This window comes from Chinchilla lanigera, unplaced genomic scaffold (assembly GCF_000276665.1).
Source record: "Chinchilla lanigera isolate Chin_1 unplaced genomic scaffold, ChiLan1.0 scaffold00005, whole genome shotgun sequence".
NCBI classification, from domain to species: domain Eukaryota; kingdom Metazoa; phylum Chordata; class Mammalia; order Rodentia; family Chinchillidae; genus Chinchilla; species Chinchilla lanigera.
Window position 1 is genome coordinate 2,724,023 of NW_004955406.1, and position 20,017 is coordinate 2,744,039.

The window sequence follows — 20,017 nt, forward strand, 5'->3', positions numbered from 1 at the left end:
AATACAGAGTTGTATTGATCAGTGTTCTCATTGCTGGGCCAAAATACCTGAGTGAGTGGGTGGTCGTTCTGGTTATTCAGAGATGTGCTGCATGGAGGGAGAGCCTGAGTTCACAGAATTAACCAGACCTGTGTCAGCCACCTCATACGATCACCGACTTAAGTAAAAAAGCTGTATTTACTTATTCTAAAGCAAAATTATTTAAATAAGCTTGAGACAACAGGGTTTTCTCGGAAGTACTTTTTATGGAACAAAAGCTTCTTGGATGGATGAACGATAGTGACATTGCAGAATACTTAGTGAGCATTTCCTGTGAAGGAGCTATTCATCTTCACCGTAGAGAGGGTCTGACTCGCTCCCTGAAGACATAAAATTATACAAAATGGAGCCATTAGGTTGAGTTCAAGACCCTGAAGCAATATTCTTAAATGGCCTTTCTGTATGGGTATGAATAGCAATTTGGGGTTGTGTGAGGCAACGGGTAGAATCACTTTTTCTGCTGTGTCTTTTGGGATTTTGGATAGAATGGGGTCATGGGGGTGGGTGTTGTATTACTACCATTGAGCAGCTCTAAACTCTAAAACAATACATTTGAAAAGCCCAATTTTTCTCGGCAGCTCCCAAGTTAGGGAGTGTGGGTGGCAACTGATTTCCCATCTTCGCTTAGTGCCAAATTCCTCGGGGTTTGATTTGATCAAAATAGCAGGTAACTTCAGCTGAGTGACAAGAAGTTTAGTTAGGCAGAGAAAAGAGAAGGAAAAGAGAGAGGAACCATTCAACTGGTGTTTTGTTTGTTTCCTGGCAGATAAAGACATCAAAATCTATTATTTTGACTAAATGCTTTATATTAAATGGTCAGTACTGATGTCGGTTGTGTAAGATTCCATCGAAACATCGGGGATCTCATGAGGAGCACTCACCTCCAGTGGCTTCTCCGCAGCACGAGTTTAAGAGTGACAGGTCAGGCTGTCACAGGGGAGAAGATGCAAGGGCCTGATCACTCGGTCATTTCACGTTGTGACACTGGCATAAGTGCAGTGTAGGAATGATTCATTGCCTAGGAAATGCTGCCAGGAAGGCAGAAGGGAACAGTCAAGTGTAGGGAACTGATTGTACTAACGGCTGTAATCATTTGCTCTTCCATTTAACCTTGTATTGGCAGTGCTCTCCCACATGACTAATGAGACTTGTTCTGACCAATGGGAGAGTGGAAGGGATGACACAAGGAGACACTGGAAAAGCACTCTCACAATGTAGCTTGCCCTGCTTGCCCTTGAACCTGCCACCATCTTGCCTGCCCAGGCTAATCTCCTGGTGAGGTCATGTGGAGGAAGCTCAAAGTGCCCCAGCCAATATGTAGCCTGCCTCCAGGCTAACCAGAAGCCAATGGTTGACTTCAAACACATGAGTGACCTAGACTGGCAGAACTGCAGAGCTGATCCCAGCCCCAATTTTTGATCTGATGATGATAAATCATCAATTCAGCCACTATATTTTGGAGTGTTTTGTTTCATAGCAAACACTAACTGATACACCTAGGTAAAAACAATAGCTTCGTTTTTAGGAAGGAAAAAGAAATCAAGATCCCTCAGACATTTTACCTACGATTGCAAACTATCAGATCAGTAGCTGTTTTATGAGGTGGAAGCCTTTTATCTTTAGGAACATTTCAAGTCCTTGGGTACCGTGGAAAACCCTTCTGTAAGAGACCTCACTAAACTTTACTGACTGTGTCTGACACAAAGAAGCCAGGACAGTTTCAAGGTTGTTTTAATTAAAGTGCCTTTGTCCTTTTGAAGTTTAGTAGAAGGCTACTCACCAGGAGGCTCTTTCCTTTGTGGTCTAATTCTTGTGTGGCATATTTTCCATAACAGTGTTGGAAAGACTCCCTAGGAGACCTCCCTCCAGATTTCAGAGATGGCCTCTACTAAGAAGAGGAAATGTTGAATTACAGCTTTACAATTTGCCGCAGTATTTCCCAAGGACCATCACTGGTTTTTACTATAAGGGAGCAGGTGTGAGGTTTAGGGGTAGCTGGAGGTCAGAAGGAAAGTTTACTGCCTCCTGAAAATTGCCTGCCTTACACAGATACAGAAAACAATGGAGAACAGATGGAGCAACCCAAGAAAAGAAACCCTGCAGAAGGAAAATAGTATTCAGAGCAAACACTCAGCCTAGTACCTTGGCATTTCTGTGAAATTAAATAGACAGCTTCAAAACTGGCTTTAAAATTCATATGAGGAAGCTGCACAGAAGAGGGCTGTTGGAGACAGCTACTGTGCCTGGTATGTGCTGCACAACACGCAGAAGGTACTCCGGAAAAGACAGGTGTTCTCCACACACACAACCACAGGAAGGCAAGCAGTGGAAAGGACCACAGCAGCTTCTGCCAAGTAGAGCACAAGACTGAGTGTATGTGGGCTCCAGACACGCTCCAGACCCTCTCCAGGCACTTGCTGGAGAAAAGTCCACTGACTATGTAATCAGGAAACTGTCTGGATGGTTACTAATAAGATACAGGAACCTGTATGACTATCTTATACACAACACCCCAATGGGAGGGTTCCTCTCATGCCAATGTTGTATTCAAGACTTCAGTTTTAGAGATACGAAATGATGTAGACAATTTCTATCCTTTTCACAGGGTTCAAGAATTATAGGGTTCCCTGGGTCCACACCATGTGCTTCGGGGCTGCTCTGAGCCTCCCATGTGAAGGTGAAAACTACATAGCAAGAGTGATGTTTCGCTCGCTACGCTTGGTGCTGAGACTGCTTTTCAGTTTCCTTTGCTGATTAGGTAATTTTGTTGTGCCAGGTAAATTCTTGGGCTTGTTTTGTTTATTTTGTGCTGTTTTTGTTCTTTTAGTTTAGCTTGGTAATTCAGAATATTGCCAAGGGTGATACTGATATTATCAATTATCAATAATTGAGGGTGGAAAGATGATAAGAGAATATAGAAGTGCTTATTTTTGTTTCTCCCTCTCTCTCTCTCTCTCTCTCTCTCTCTCTCTCTCTCTCCTGGAGAACACAAGAAACAGAAAACAAAATTTTAAAAATCCTGGAAATGTTTAGTACCGACATCTAGGAAGGAGTACATAAGACAGGAAAGCTGTGGGTAAGCCAAAGAGCTGCAGAGAATGTGGAGACCCCGGCGGACAGAAAGGACACAAGGCATCTGGGAGTGTGCTGGCCTGTGGGACAGAGGGCTCAGGACCTGTGGGGAGAGCAGAAAAATTTTTGAAAAATGTAGCTTTGCACAAATTCATAAGTAATTATTTTTCATTTTTAATGAAGGACATGAGGAATTTGGGTTTTTTTTTATGTATGTTACACTGTTCTTCTCCTTAGTGCGTGGAGTTTTCTGAGCTTCTCAAACCTGTGAGCTTAACATTTGCATCAAGTACATTTTTTCAGCAACATTTGTGTTTCTTTAAGCTGTGGCTCAGCTTGCTATTGCTCGTTTATTTTTGTCTTGTTTTCCTCTTGATTTTGTATCATTTCTACATCTTCTTCTGTGATGTCTAATCTACTATCAATCCCATTCAGTGTAATTTTCATCTTGGTTTTGTTTTCATCCTTAGAAATTTCATTTGGATGTTTTACATCTCTTCTTTGTATGTTTGTTGAGTTCCTCTTAAACACACTTTCAAACACATGGAATAAAGATGCATAATAATTTTAATGTTTTGTGTCCTAGTTCTATGACTTACATTCTATTTATGAGTGATAACTATATGCCTGTTAGAAGAATAAAGACAAGAAAGAGTAATGATCCTAAGGGCTGGTGAGGATATGGAGCAAGTGAAGTTCTCATACATAGTTAAACATCTAATTATGACTTCATATGGTGTCTGTTTCACCCTAGGTACCTACGCAAAGATGGCGATAGCACATGTCTAAGTACTCACTAGTAAGCAGGTGCTCATAACAGATTTATTTTTTCACCAGGAAGCAAATCAAATACTCATTATCAAGTGACTAGACAAGCAAATCATGTTATATCATGCATTGGAATATTATTCAGCAACAAAATAATTGTGACACGCACCAAAACAATAAATCTTGAAACAAGTATGCTGAGTAAGAAGTCAGACAAAGAAAAGGGATGTATGAGATGAGTCCATTCATATAGAATTCTGGAAAATGAAAGCTGATTGATAGTAGCAGAAAGCAGATGGGTAGTTTGCATAGGGATAGGGTGGGGTAGGAAGCTGAGAATGATCACATTTGCACATGGTAGCTGTGTTAATTATCTTGATTGTGGTGGTAGCTTCACGCATGTATGCATAAATTAATGTCAAATTGTACAATTTAAATTTGGGTTTATTTCCTATCAATCATATCCCAATAAAACTGCTTAAAATTAAAAAAGAGAACACAAAGCAAAACTGTCTCCATCTTACTCTCTGCACCAGTGTCTCTGTCCAAATTGTACGGTTCCCAGTTCTTCCTCACCAGTACTCTTGCGGTGCAAGAGAGGCTTGGTGAATCTGAGTACTTAGTTGATGATATACTCTGCATTCATTGCACTCAGACGTGACTGTCCTCAGCTGTACCTGCTCCGTGCCTGTCAGAGGTTATGAAGTCTTGCAAAGCCACGGAGATGCCTTCTTGTCCTCCTCACATGTTCTTACTTGCACATCCATCATTTCTAATCTCTCCTTTCCCCTTAGACACTCTCAATGCAGCCACAAGTACAAAACGGGAGACTCCAGAACTCCTTACCCTAGAAAGTACGTCCCAGATTTACTCCCCCCACTTCCTCCCCGTTTCACACCATCTAATATTACAACAGTAATCATTTGAGTAGCTGGAAAGTTTATCTAGTAGCCAACATTTTGGGGTAATTTACTGGAATAATGAAATAGTTCAGCTACCTTTGAGCAGTAGGATTTTCACACATCCATGAGGGTTAAATTGAAAAAACTCAGGTTCCATTCTTAAAGAATTTAATAAAATGCAAAGTAAAGCAAACACGAAATTGATCTAATAAAAATCTTTTTCTTTCTTTGCCCAAAATTAGTTGATACCAGCAAGGGGATTAAATGTATTTTAAGTTAGCATTTATAAGCTATGTGGAAATACTGAAGAGCTTAATCCTGGGAAATTAAGTTAAGTATCAGCACAGAAAGTAAGTGAAACAAAGGCATTTGAGTCGGTAACGTGAAATTACATTTTAGCAATCATTTCCATCCCATTTACAAGGAAGAATGATTCTGGACAATGAGGACCTTGAGATGACTCAGAAAATGTCTTGGATGTTACTTCCACAGACAAATTTGGGGATCCTTTAAACTTTGTTACAATTAGGTCAACTGGAGGTGAATGTCAGGGGGCAGCTTATTATTTTCCAGAAAAATGAAAACCGGAACTCAAATTCCAGATGTTTCTGGAAAGCTAGATAATAATAACAGATTTTGTGCTTCTGAAAGTATTGCTCCATCTCTGGTTTTGTGCCTTGCTTATTAAAGAAAAGACATCCATGTGTTCAAATATACAAGTTTAGCAACTGGCTCCAAATCAAAAGGAAATGTTTTCATTAGTATGTGCTTTCCTTGAAGGCAAGACTGGCCCACTTTCTCTGTGTGATGGGAATTTCTTAAGGTGCCAAGAATTTGACCAGGAATACAGGTTTTCAGTAAATAATGATTATTGATATTGATGGCAGGCTGACTAGAGAGACAGTTCTTAGATGAGCACCCAAGGACCCATGGACAGACCAAGTGGTTGTGCTAACTCCGTGTGTCTTCTGTACTGTGTGTTCTCCCCTCCTGGAGATACATGGATGCTCCTTGTTCACTTATAGAGTCTCATGTTGCTGTAAGGATTATCATCTTCAACTTGCAGAGGAACCGTAGTTATCATAACTGCGTAGTTCATCATTATGTTTGCAACACAGCAAAGTCCTTACAGTACTCACCCATGCTTCTATTTTTCCAGCCTATCAAATGTGTCTAATTCAGTTACTTCTGCAGTTCCCATTCACTGTTGCTTATCCTGGTAATCAAGCTGTTCTACTTTTTTATCCTACCTAGCATGTTCAATTTGATCTTCTGTTCTCATTATAAATTTTCTAACACACTAGATGGGATAAAATGGAGGCAGTTCACAACCTTGGCCTTTATAATCTGTCAGAGCATTTATTGTCTATTTGATTTGAATTTTATCAATGAGTTCATTAAATTCCTGGACACTTCTTGATTTCTCCTGTATTTGGTTGGACCTGTGACTTCATTCTCTGTCCATCTGCTTACTTTATTTGGGCAATTCTTGGACTTTGATGATAAAGCCAGTGTAACCTTCAAAACAGCATCAGTAAAATGAAGACAGTAGTATCTAACTTATAAATTGTTCTGGGGAGTTGTAGGAGACCGTGGCTGACCTCCATTGTATATTAGTAGCAGTCTTAAGCATTAAGTTTCTGTTGTCTGAGTTAAGTTTCTGTTAGACACGCCTTTCCCTTTAAGTCAGGACTGCCTACTGTTACCTAGCTACTCCCGCCTTTGGGGCTAGGACTGCCCACCGGTACCTAGTTACTCCCGCCTTTGTCGGGTTACTTGGTTACTCCCGCCTTAAGAACTTCCGCGTTTTTTCCGTGCCCTATATAAGCACGGTACTTCCCGCCAATAAACGAGACTTGATCAGAATCCCGTCTTGTCTCCATTCTTCGTGTTTCTTGTCCCTTTATCATCCCCACTCCCTCTCTAGGGTCCTCCTTGACTGTACCCGCGGGCCGGGACAGGGAGTAAATATGCTGAGGTTCTTTAATTACTTTTTGTTTTCTTTGCATTTAAGTGGGGGAATTTTCTACTGACATAATTGCAAGATCACTGATTCTTTCCTTAGGCTGTGTCTTGTTTATCAATAAGTCCATCAATGTCATTGTTCATTTTGGTTACAGTGGTTTTTATTTACAGTATTTCTTTTTTAGGTTTCATCTCTCTGGATGGCAAAAATCTAAAGTCTGCTTTTCCACTCAAACCCTGGACATATTTATCAGCTATATTAAACACTTGTTCTGGTAATTACAAACAAGTTTCATATCTGAATTTGAATCCCATGATTCCTTTGTCGCATCAAACATTACTTCCTGTTTTCTTGTCTTATAGCATATCTTGTAATTATTTACTAGAAATTGGATATGATTTATCAGGTAATTAAAAATGAGGTAGATAATCTTTTAATGTGAAGTTTGGTGTTTATCTGGCTAAACGTGGGTTGTTTAATTTTAGTTATTGACTGACATTATTTCTGTATTCTCTGTTGTCCCTAAGCTTGCTAAAAACTATTTCTTAAATGGAGGTTGCCTCTTGCTGTTCTTTCAGCTACAACCGCTACAACCCACTGTTGATATAGTAGAACCTTGTTGATATGATATCAAATTGTGGAGGACAAGAAATTTTTTATTCTTTAGTCTTTTGATTAAATCTTGCTCCTCCAAGACTATGATCTCCAGGAGCTTTTTCTTCTCATACTGAATTCTCATTCTGAGCCTTTATCAACTTGGTGGAATGATCATTTCAATTTTCCTGTTTATACAATTTCTGATCCAGATAATCTCATCTCAGCTGTGATTTTCTATATTCCCTCATCTCTATAGATTTTGGAGTGAAAGTTTACCTGAAGACCTCATATCTCTGTTAAGTTCAAGAAAAGCCTTTGATTTTCAGCTTTTTGAGCCTTTCCCTAGCTTGAAGGAGTGATGAATTCCAAGCTGTTTATATGTCAGAATTTAGAAAGTGAGAACACCAACTCCACAGATATTTGAAGACTCAAACTCTCCCCTTGATTTCAGTCTAGTGTTTTGGCACTTTGTGATCCCTCTTTTGTGGTAATATCCTAAGAAGTTCAATTCAGGTTTCGATTTTTGTTTTGAATTTGTCAAGTACTGGATGTCTCTTGCCTCTCAACATCTTTTGATTTTGGAGACACAATCTGAGCAAACAGATGGAATCATCTATTTTTCTGTTAGGCCAAAACTCCCATGTAATCATGCTCCAGCCACCTCCTTCAGGTTTAGATCTCTCTACACTGCCACAATTATCATTTGTTATTACCAAACCCCTCCAACAAGGAATATCCCTATATTCTTCAGATCCTGCACAGGTTTTGGAGTCAAATTCAAAATTTCCATTCTCTAAGACAAAACTTTTCTCGTTATAGTGACCTTTTTGTCTTTAGGGTTTTTATAACTTTGCTTATAGTTATATATATCTACAAGAATAATATAGTGGGGTATCTATTTACAGCTTCATAATATAACATCTCAAACTGTGAGATTTTTAAATATCTTGTACATTTCAGCACTTCATATATTTTGGAAGCAATTAGGGTGCAAGAACCTGGTTGTCCTCTTTCTTGTACTTTAACCAGCTGAAAGCTCTCTTTAGTACAAAGGACTCAATGGGTACCACTGAAGAATGCATTTACATATATCACTAGAAATCAGATAGAGCAACACTTGGTCCAGTAGGAGTTCTGTTGTGTGGCTAATTTCTCAAGCACATTTCATTCCTCCACAAGCATTAGCCTCTCATTCTTCTCTGACAGCATGTACTATTTCAGAGATGAGGGCCCATATTATTAGACCATTTTTGTACAATGTCCATGTATATGGTAAACATGACTGTGATGCTATCAGGTATCTTGAAAGGGTGGATTGTATGGCAATCAATCATATTACTTGTAAGACAACTTATGCATTGGTTCTAAACAACTTCAAACTCTTTCTTGTTAAAAATAACTGCACATTTTCATAGACATTTCTATAAATACATCCAATTTTACAATACTTTCCATATATAACCCTTGTGGTTTCTGAACTATCTACCATGCAGACACATATGTGTTTTGTACCATTAGCTTAGACTTGCCAAGAAGTATTCTTGATGAATGTGTGGAATGCCCTTTTCCAGAGTCAAACATATTCTTTTGGCACAAAGTTTTAAAACAGCCCTATGTTCAGCAAAAACTGGAATGTACTTGATTTTCTTGAGTAGAAGTGGCTCACGCAACCCACATTTCCAAATGCCAAGGCTTTTGCGAAATCCATTTAAGTTGATTTTAGGTGTGACATGAAATCAATAACAGAAACCCCTTCTCGCCTGCTCTAGATTTTTGCTAGTGCTACCATTCAATATTATTCAGTGTGTACAAGTACCTACATTAGAAGGAAGAACTACCCTACCTACCAGTGGTATCAAATAAGAACTAGACAGCAATTTCCACACCAATAATCAAGATAATACCTGCAGATTGTTCAAATTGCAGCCACAGCTAATTTTAACAATATTTGTTATTAAAACTGTGTTCCAATGTTAAAATAGAAAAGACAATGTTGGGCTATACTCATATGTATAATGTCTATGTAATAGGAGATTTTTCATTTAAATACAAATGTTAATAAACACTTTGGCTTATATTAAATGGCTAGTGCTAAAATGGGAATCTCTAGGAAACAGCTTCTGCCATATCCTAGAGTTCCTGTCATACCCCTTAGTATCATCGTTTCCTCCTTTTTAAAAGAAATAGCTGTTGAGGTCTTTGTGTTGATCACTATTATAAGGTTAAGAATATCCTCATGAGCAAAACAAAGCCCCTACATAAAAATGAGCTATGGCACATAGATATAATAAACAATAAATGAATAGATAAATATGTAATAAACAAGTACTAAAATGAACAAGAGTGAGAAAGTAGTGACAGACAGGGTGACACCTACACATGGATCTACACCAAGTGAGGGACTGAGGCAGCCAAGCAAACATCTAAGAGAAGTGTGGTCTGGCTAGGAGAGGGGGTGTGTGTGAAGTAAATACTCTGGGACTAAACCTGATCAACCAGAAGCAGAAGCTAGCTATGTGGATGCGGCTAGGGGAGCCAGGGCTAAGATGGCAAGCAGTGATCAGAGTAGTAGCAATGCTGAGATCCCTGAAGAGCAGAATAAGGTATGATGTGAAGACGTTAAGGAGTGCATCTCTAATCCCTAGCAAAGCAAAATAGAATTGACCTCCTAGTAAAATGTTTGTTGAATGAAAAAGAAAACAGAAAAAAATTCAGTCATACAGCGTGTAAAAATTATCAACCAGTAAAAACTTAAGCAGGACCAAGGGAATAAGATTATACTATCTTGTTCTTTGCCCTTTGCTCTCAGAATCTATTTTGAATGTGTTCCTGATCCTCTGACGCTCTTAGTAACCTTCACTGCCTGAACGGGCACACTCCATTCTTCCACCAGCTACTGTGGATAAGATTTCACCCATGTCACTGGCTGATTTGTGCTTGGACTCTGGTTCTATGTGTGCGTTGACGCTGGTGGCTTCTGCCCTCTATTATTCTGTAGTTCTCCATGACACAGCGGAAGAATTTCTGCAGTCAAAGAGAGAGTGAGCTATCTGATCGCCCTTTGCCAGATCAGAGTGGTTGCCTGCTTCCTTCTTGGAATCAAGAGGATGCTTTGAGTTTTAGTTTCACTCTAGGTCTGTGAAACAGAGAAAGCAATCAAAATGTATTTTGACATTCGTTCCAAACCTAGAGGGGGAAACACATGTCATGAATGGAGAGACATAGGCTGTCTTCTGCATCTCGGTTCTGGGCATGCGGAAGGGCGAGTGTCCAGGCTGCGCGGTCACACCCGGGGCGTGCCTGTCACAGGGACACTGCCTCATTATCTAACTCTGGGAAAATCCCTAACATGCTCTCAGCTTCGGCTTTCAATCTGGAAAGAAGTGACAGCTACAACAGCTGTTTTTAAAAATTGATGTCAAGATTAATAATTTAAAGCTGTGCATATAAATTTAAAACTTTAACACAGCTGAAATATAAATTATTGTCAGTGCAAAGTAAATGTTAGTGATTTTTATCACTGTCATATTCACTATGCATTTGTACAAATTTCTTAGTGTCTGTGACCCCACTTGACAACTGGAGAATATTAATACCTACTATTTAATATTAGTAAGAGAAATGAATGCAATAAGATATATAAGACACCCAGCATATTTCATGACACCTAATGGTAATAGTAACACTGAGATTATTATTTGAGGTGATTTTCCAGGACCTGTTACTCAGAACATGGTTCTTATTTCCTTCATATGCAACAGCAAAGCTCTTCTTATTTATAATTTCTGCTTTTGAATACGATAGACTACTATATTCTGTAAACCATACTTTGGTCAGTGTTTCCCTTTAGATAACATGGTGAAATGACAGACTCAGAAAGTTAAAATGCATTTCTTTGAAACTCACAACTATCTGACTCAATAAATAGGAGCCAAATATATTACTTTGAAGAAGGAGCATTCCCTAGGGAAGGTGGGTTTCAGTGTACCTGGGTTTGCTAGCTTAAGGTATCTCAGGGATGCAGGGTCCTCTGTCCCCTGCATGGACATTTCCAGATGTGTCTTTAGGCCAGCTGTCCTCATGTTGGAAGATGTGTCCCATCTAGGTACAGCAGGGTCCAGAGCCAAGCACGGAGCCTGGAAATAGCAGTCAGGGTCCCCAGCAGACCTTGTTTTACCTTCTTTGGCTAAATGTGGGTAACATACCCTCCCATAAGCTCATTCCTAGCAAGAACAAGGGTTACTGCAGTTGTACCAACCAGGATTTACATCTGAGTAGGGTCTTCCTCTACTATGCCCTATGGAGCCATGGTAGACCACTGAGCAAAACCAAAGCTCTGCCCTCTGGTAAGAAAAAAGAATAGGATGTAGGGCTGGCAACAGGTGACCCATCCAAGATTGCAAAAGTACCTGTCCTCTAAATTGCACTCATGCCAAGATCCTGATTTTGTGAGTTCAAAGCACTGACTGTCAGCCTGGACAGTAGCTATGCTCCTGTCTCTCACCCCAGGCTATTACATAAGAGATGGTTCCCAGCGCTGAACGCTGGCAAAGCAGCCCTGTCTTTTTACAGACTCAAAGGCTGCCAGAAGTAGTGAAGAACCTCCCTTGGACATTGCAAGTGCTGGGGTCAGACGTTCTTGCCACCAGTTGAGTCTGATTCCAGGACTCCAGTGGGCTGGTCAGTGCAGCATGGAGAAGCCTTCTCAGACTTGTCCTTTCCAAGTCTGTAGAAATATCGCCGGTGCTTTGAGAGAAAAGGAAGAATTCTAGCTTTGTTTCTGGTTTATTGAATACAGCCCTCCATAAATTCATTTTATCTTTTTTCATAGCTGTATTTGATTTTCGTCTGTATTGAAGTTTCAGGTAAAACTCCAGCAGCACCGGCTGGGGAGTACTTGATACCAAAAAGAATCATTTTCTAAAATGCACTTGGATGTGAGGAGCAATGAAAAGGTAAAAACTAAAAACCAGGACATTTTTCTTGCTAAAAGTACACACACTGCCACGGGCACTGACCACACAGTGGCTACAAGAACCTGGTTAGCAGCAAAGACTGCACACAACTGAATTGGAAATTTATTTTATAGAATCTTTTACGAAAGATTAAATCAGATGCTGAAGAAAACTCTCTTCAAATAAGCATTTGCTTACATAAGCTGAATTTCTGTAAACAGAGAAAATCATTCTTCTTCGTCTCTTTGTGATCTCTCGTCTGTTCTCAACAGTTTAGTGTCTTTCTCTACCCACTATTTACTACCATGCATCCTTTCTCTGTTCTCCTCAACCTGTCTGTGGCAGTTTTCTAATCATTTTCTTCTTGAAGTTTGCTTGATTCTTAGGGTCTGGAGCAAATGTCCTCAAACTAAAGGTGTGAATTCTGCATTCTAAATGGAGTGATTGCATCAGTGGCTACTGGAAATCAGAAGAAGGTCATAGGCAAGGGGAAGTTGTTGATAACATTTGGGCATAAACAGTGTGGATCTACCTGTCATCAAGTCCGTGGTCTTAAGAGATAGATTTTCCTCATTCAGAGAAAAAGTTAAAGGTGTAGGTAATGAAACTGGAGTTTTAGCAGACTCAATCCAGAGAGCAACAACTGGATAAATGAATGATTTAGGCAACCCAGATGGAGACACAAGAATATGAAGAAAACAGATAAACCACAGAAACTAGAGGTAAACAGTAACGTAGAGAATTTTTCTCCTTCAACACAAATCATGGCTCGAAAGGAACAGGGCAGCTATGATTGTCGTCCAAATCATTGTTGAAAGGATGACTGTTAAAAATACAGGGCCAGGAGATGCCTGAAGGGAAAAGATTCTCTCATCACAATTCCGTGTTCCCCTGTCCTTTTGCAAGCTGGTGGCTCAGGGAAGCAGGACAGTTGCGAAGGGTCTCAGGCCTGGGCCATGTACCTGACAGAGGGGCAGGAAGCAGGCTGTGCTTCGTGCATTCCATGGCCACTGCCACTTCCCTTCTACTCTGAATGTCTTTCTTGAGGGTTACTGCTTTTCTAGTCCATGTCTTGTCCCAGCCTCTCTTGTGATGTAAGAGTAGATCTTCTACTCTCTTTTTTCTTTGACATTTTTATTTACTTTCCCGGCTTCAGATCTACATGGGTTATGGGGCATCATACATAAGCTGTAACTCCACATTTTAAAGTCCCCACCCAATTACCTCCACTGAGCTGTGTCTAGACATCACCAGTTTCTCAGAAAGAATCTTCTTCCTTCTTCAAAGCTAAGCTTCCTGGTATCCCCATTTCCTTTGTCAACTTTATCTTTTAAGTCACTTTTGAGTCTTGACACAGCATCATCTTGGAGAATACCTCTCTCCTCACTCCATGCAAGACCACGCTGAATCTCTGGCATTTCAGCTTTCTCTCCTTTCTCATTTCATTTCCTCTGCCATTCACACTGTCACTGTCTCTGTGCATGCCCTTGTATCTCCTGTGGTCTTTTATACCTTTGCCCAGTCACTGCCCTTTTCCCCTCGTCCTACACAACCCTGCATAGTCCTGCATAGTAATTTACCTAAAGTACATTTTCAACCACCCAGAAATGTTCAAAAGCTTTCAGTGCCTCTCTGTTACTGACTGTCACTGCTCCCATCTGCAATTTCTCACCTGGATTACTGCAACGGATTTTTTATAGACTACTTACTACCTATAGATACTTTAACTCCATCCAATTTGGTAATCTTTGACCAGAGTACGTGTTTCTAAAATCACATGTGAACACATAGATCCCTGGTGATAGTGCTGCAAGGGTTTCTGAGTTCACTAGTACACTTTCAAAGACCTTTCAAGATGTAGGCTCTCCTTTTATCTCACCTCTTGCTATCATCCACGCCACACCTCCCTCTACAACTCTCTTAGGGGAGAGAGCAAAGAGGTGGTGCAGAGCAGATGCTTCCTATCAGACAGGCAGCTCCTGTGGGTAGGCACCGGTTTACCCTTTAGTCATTGGCTTGGGACCATTCTATAAACAAAACCCGATGCTCTTTCCATGATGTGAGAAATCATGTTGGTTGAAAATTTAAAAAATCAGTCAATCATCTGGAGGTGTCCCAAGTAGCCAGATGTTTGGCATCATGTTGGCAAAACAGCTCGATGACTGAGAAAGTTATTTTCACTTTTCCAATTAGAATGCTTTGGCCTCCAGTAGTCATCAAAGGAGGCAAACATACTCAAGTAGCTTCTTTAAGAAAATGAGTTTCAGGTGAAATTAAAAATACCAAAGGACTAAGAAGAGGACAGCAGTCATTGCTCTTATAGGACTCTAAAGATTATTGCAAATTGTTAACAACTATCTGCCTCACGGATTGATGCTCTTAGCATTAACTGCAACAATGGTGCCCAGGTCTAAAAGGTGCACAGATACCCTGATGGGCACTAGGAACAAGTCCACATAAATAGCCCTGCTATGACCTGCTTGCCCTTGGTGTGCAAAGCAACTTAGTGACTCAGAAGAATCAGCATTGCATGAAACTAGCATTTCTGGACCACACCTCCCAGCCAAGTAATCTGAGGACCCAAAGAAGCACTGACCCAATGGCAAAGTTTTCCTCCAAGCACAACAAATGCTGTATGTGAGTATTCCTTAACAAAGTAGTAATGTTGGTTTTGAGTCACCAGGAAAGGAAAGATAAACTTATCTATAAAATTTATATAAAAAAGACATGCTACAACTACCCTGTGTGCTGTAGGAAAGAGACATCAGAGCTGCAACAGGAAAGTGTACCCTGAGAAACATCAAGAAGTCAAATGTGAATGAGCCCAGGAAGACTCTTTGGAAGTGGTGCACAAAGGTTTTTTTTTGAGACTATTGACGTTTATTTAAAAATTGAAGATTAAAGTCTATCGTTGAAGCCCTTGCATGCAGTAGAGATATTTGCAATAATGAATTGGGGCTTTTTAGGCAAACACTGGCTGCGAAGAGAGTCAGCTTTGTAACTTGGAGAACCTCAGATAAAAATGGCTGTTGACTTAACTGTGCGGCCTCCAGACAATGTGTGTGCAATTACTCCATGTTTAAATTTGAAAAAATTTCCACGCCAAAAGTTATTACCAGTTGGTTGAAATTCATGGAGAAAATGTTTTCACTGAGCAGAAAAATGATGGAAAGACTTTCAAGGTAAGAGGTTAACTATGCATATTATGTGGAAGATCAGCAAACAGTAACACTCAATTGCATATTACAGTTGAGAAACCATGACTAACAAAAACAACAGAAATCATCTCAAAATAGGAGCCAATCTTAAAGGGGTAGCTCATTATATTTTTCCACTATATCAATGTTCTATTAGAATGCACTAGAAATCACATCAATATGTTACTGAAAACTACATACATTTAAATAGCAGACATTAAAACATTAATGTGTTAGTGCCCTCGAAATATAGGCTGAGTAAAAGTAGCTTGTATGATTACTATATCAATTATATTTATAGCTATGCTTGTCATATCATCTGGAATTTCCCTAGCTAAAAACATGGACTGCAACCAAAGGGCCTCCAGATATACTTTGTGCCCTAGAATTGCCTCTTTATGGTGTAGAACTGACAGGTCTTTCTGATCCATGTACAGGGGACAACTAGGCTTCACGGGAGAAGAACCCTTATTTTTTAATATCACAACAGCCCTGTTTTAAAGAATATTGTGAATTCTGAGAAAGAACATGTGGCCTTGCTTTCATGAGGCTGATGAGGGTATGTTATTATTTTAGAGGGAAAGCAAGAGTTGAAAGCTTCCTGCAGCTATTGGTTGTTCTTGGGAATCAGGATGTAACTCAGAGCCCCATTAATTTCCATAGATACGTTCATCCTGTCCACTCACGCACATGCATAGGAGCAATTAAAGGTTTGAGTGGAAAGCTCTTTACTACACGGGACACAAATATGATGCTGAGACCAACTACATGGAGCTCCTTCTCAAACATTTGGTTCTGATTAACTGCAACTAGTATACAATAAAGTATATTCAAAGGGCCAGGGTGCATGCTGAGCCAGGGGCTGATCGTTCTTTAAAGTTTTGTTCTATTATTAAATTTCTGCTGCTTTCATATTAAACTTCAATTAAATAGTCTCATTGGTTCACTGGCATAGGTTTCCATTCAAAGTGAACATTTGTCAACAGATGCATTTATAAACAGCTGTGGTTTTCTTTGGGTATATTCAGCGTAGTTTCCCAGACCATCTGGCCGTTCTGTAATGATGTTTCTTATTTGGGCTGTCTCCCTGACATAATAATTTATCGTCTTTAATTTGCTCCACTTCTTCAGAGAGAACTTTTCCTTCTCTCACACCTCCTAGAGGAAAAAAAAAAGTCAGCTGACAAATTAGAAAGGTTACCAGAGGGGAAAAGTCCTTTTGCAAAGGTCACGGCACAGTCGACTGCTATGTCTTCATTTTCTTTTCATGACTAAATGTACCCTAATTATAGAGAAAGGTCAATTTAAAACAGTGACGCTGCATTCACATTTTTAAAAGAGGTTGTTTCCAAATATAAATATTCCCTGGGTTTTATTTGTTTGATTTATTTGTTCTTTTAATTTTAGAAACCTTGGGTACTTTCAGATGATTAAGAAACAACAGCTTTGTTTTCCCAGGGTTTATCGTGCTAATAATCCATGCTTTTCTGACCAGCAGTTTTAGTCAGAATGGGACAACCACTGGGAAATAAAAGAAGATGGAGAGAATGGGTTTGCCTTCAAAGCTCCACGGATGTGCAGCTGAAGAACCTAAAAGTATGCATTTTTTCTTATTCAGAGACAGGTCTGTAAAATAGGACTAAGTGTGAAGGTGGTGTTCTTCATGAATGCAACCAAATATATACCAGCTAGGTTGGTAATAAAGGAAAAATGAAGAAAAAAATAAAAGTCACATTCTTATAATTATCTTTTAATGAACAAATTACTAAATTTTATTTATTAAATCAAGTATACAGTTTTAAGGAATATTGTATTGGGAAAACAAAACATTAAATATGAAATAAGGATTTGTTATTTCCAAGCAGAGAACCTTGTCTATCATTGGTCTAACAACCTCAGGAAGGTAGTTCATTACTGTAAAAAGTGGTAAAAATAAATACTTACATAGAAATAAACAAAAATGCATAAGTAAGTCAATAAGAACATGTACTCTCAACAATATCAGGAAACACTCACATTTGTACCATCTATGAAGTTGGTTAGAAAAAATGCCAGTTTATTTAAAATAATAATGGATGACAGACAAAAAATCGAGGAAACAAAACATTGACAATCAAAACTTTCATAAATTGTACATATGTATATTGAGTATGAGGTTTAAAGTATTAAAAGGCTCTTTTACTATTCTTAGATTATTTTAAAAGTTTTTTATTCTTCAATTGCTTTTTAAATAAATGCTTTAGGAGACAAAGATATGTCATAAGAGATATACAGCAGAGCACTGAACTTATTGGTAGTTCTTTCAAAGAATCCTGGGAATAATTTAAGTGCCAGGAAATTCTAGCATTTTCTTGTAAGTGAATATTCTATAAAGACTTACTTGATAGTGAGCATCAATGGTTGGGAACATCACAACAGAGAGACAACCGGATGTTTGTGCCTCTTCCCACAGCAAAACAGAACCTTTGTTTTGTTGTTGTTTTTCAGTTTTTATTCCTATTAGCACATGGTTGTAGTGTGCAGTGGTTACATTCATTGTGGAGCACAGGTACATGTACGTAACACATCTTAATTCTTTTTAATTCGCCTTTCTTTCACCTCCCTTCCCTCTCCCTTCATCTCAAAATCCCCTTTCACATTTACTAAAGATCTATGTCTTTATTTCCTATTGTCTATCTTATTCGGTGCTTTGTATTACTATTTATATTATTTGAAAATCTGTGCATGACACACTGAAATCAAACCACAATGATTATTGATATAGGGGAAATAAATGCAACTCTCAACCTGTTAGATGTCAGACATGCCAAGTTCATGTTCCCCAGAACTAAAGAATGAATTATAAAGAACAACAGCAGTTAAGAGTAGGAAATATTTACTGAAAGAGAGAGAGATACATTCTGAGAGACAGCAGGGTCCCTAATAAATAGGTTGCCGTCGACTCCACTTTATAGAGGAAGCTTTATAGAGTAAAAAAGAACAAGGTGTGTGCAAATCATGAGGTGTGTACAACGTGGGACAAAACTATGATCAACCAATAAGATAACGAGTTTAGCCACTTACATAATATTGATCTAATGAGGAAGCAGGTCATGTAGCAAATGTACCTGTAAAGACCTTTTCAGCAAGCGAGGAATCAGGAGGTCCTGCCCATGCACTGGGGTGACCAGTGTCTACTCTATGAGCACAATTTCTAATCTATTGTTCATCCCCTGAACAGGGATATAGGCTGGCCATTTGTCTTTATCTTGAGGCCTAATCTCCCATAGATGCACCTTCTAACACAGTTGTAATGTGTTTCCTCCCTCTGTGTTGATTCCCCTGAGGGCCCAGTCCTGTCTGTCTGCCTATAATATTTGTACCTAGCTTAGCTGTCTATAATATTATGTGACAAAATCAAAGAAATTATTTTGTTGTATATAATGTAAAAAAATCAACACAAAGTGAATCAGAGATAAAGTGATAAACAGCCAGAGGGAATTTAATGACCTCTCAGAAAATAGAAGTGAAATGGTAGAAGAGCTCTTCACCTCTTGGGGCTGTAACTTGGCAGGTGTAGGTTCATTCCTTCTAGGAAGGGTAATCCTGATGGAAGCAGATGTCCCCACTGTGGAATGCCCTGGCAACTTCTCCTGGACCTCTAGGACATCCCTGTTCACAGTCCCTGAGCATCCCCTCTGATTCCTCTGTTCTACCAGTGGCATCCCAGTTCTCTTAGTCTCGTGGACCTGCTGCGATGTTGCAGTTTTGAATCTTTCTTGCTTTCAAACACAGGGGCCCTGAGTGAATGTCTGGATGAGTCCCATCTGCCAGTGCGCCAGGCACTGCCCTCCCTCTCTTCCTTTTCTTTCCAAAACTCATCTCTGGGTGCTGATTAATAGCTCAACCCTCATCTTTCTGACAGTAGTCTTCCTACAGTGTTAATTTCATCATAGCATCCTGTTTGCAAGATCATCTAGTTATCTCCTATTAATTGCTGTCAAGCTCTATTTCATTACTGGCAGTCAGAGTCTCCTAAATCTGTCTCTACAGATTTTGTCATCTACAGATTTTGTTATCTATAGATATTGCTTTTTTTCTCCCCACTCTTAAGTTTTTCTTGTACTTTAACTCAACCTTCACCCAGAAGGCTATCTTTGTCCTCAGCCTGTAGATCTTTGGACTCCTGAGTCAAAAAAGCCTATGAGACTTTAAAAGTTATTTGCCCTTAAGATGAAATAGATTTTTGGGGGGGGGAACCAGGAAATGAACTCATGACCTCACACTTTCCAGGCAGATGCTGTGCCACTGAGCTAAATTCCTGGGCCCTTAAGATAAAATAGAAAAAAAAATAAACACAAACCAAACTCATTCCTTCTAGTCCTAACCAGAATCCAAGTAAATGACACAGAACCTCTCTATGAAAGGGGACTGACCATAAAAGTTAGATATTCCTGCCTTCCAAAGCCAAAGTTGCTTTGCATAGTCTTTGCTTTGCTTCCCTTTCTGCCCACCTTAGCCTCCACCTCCAACAAATCCCTT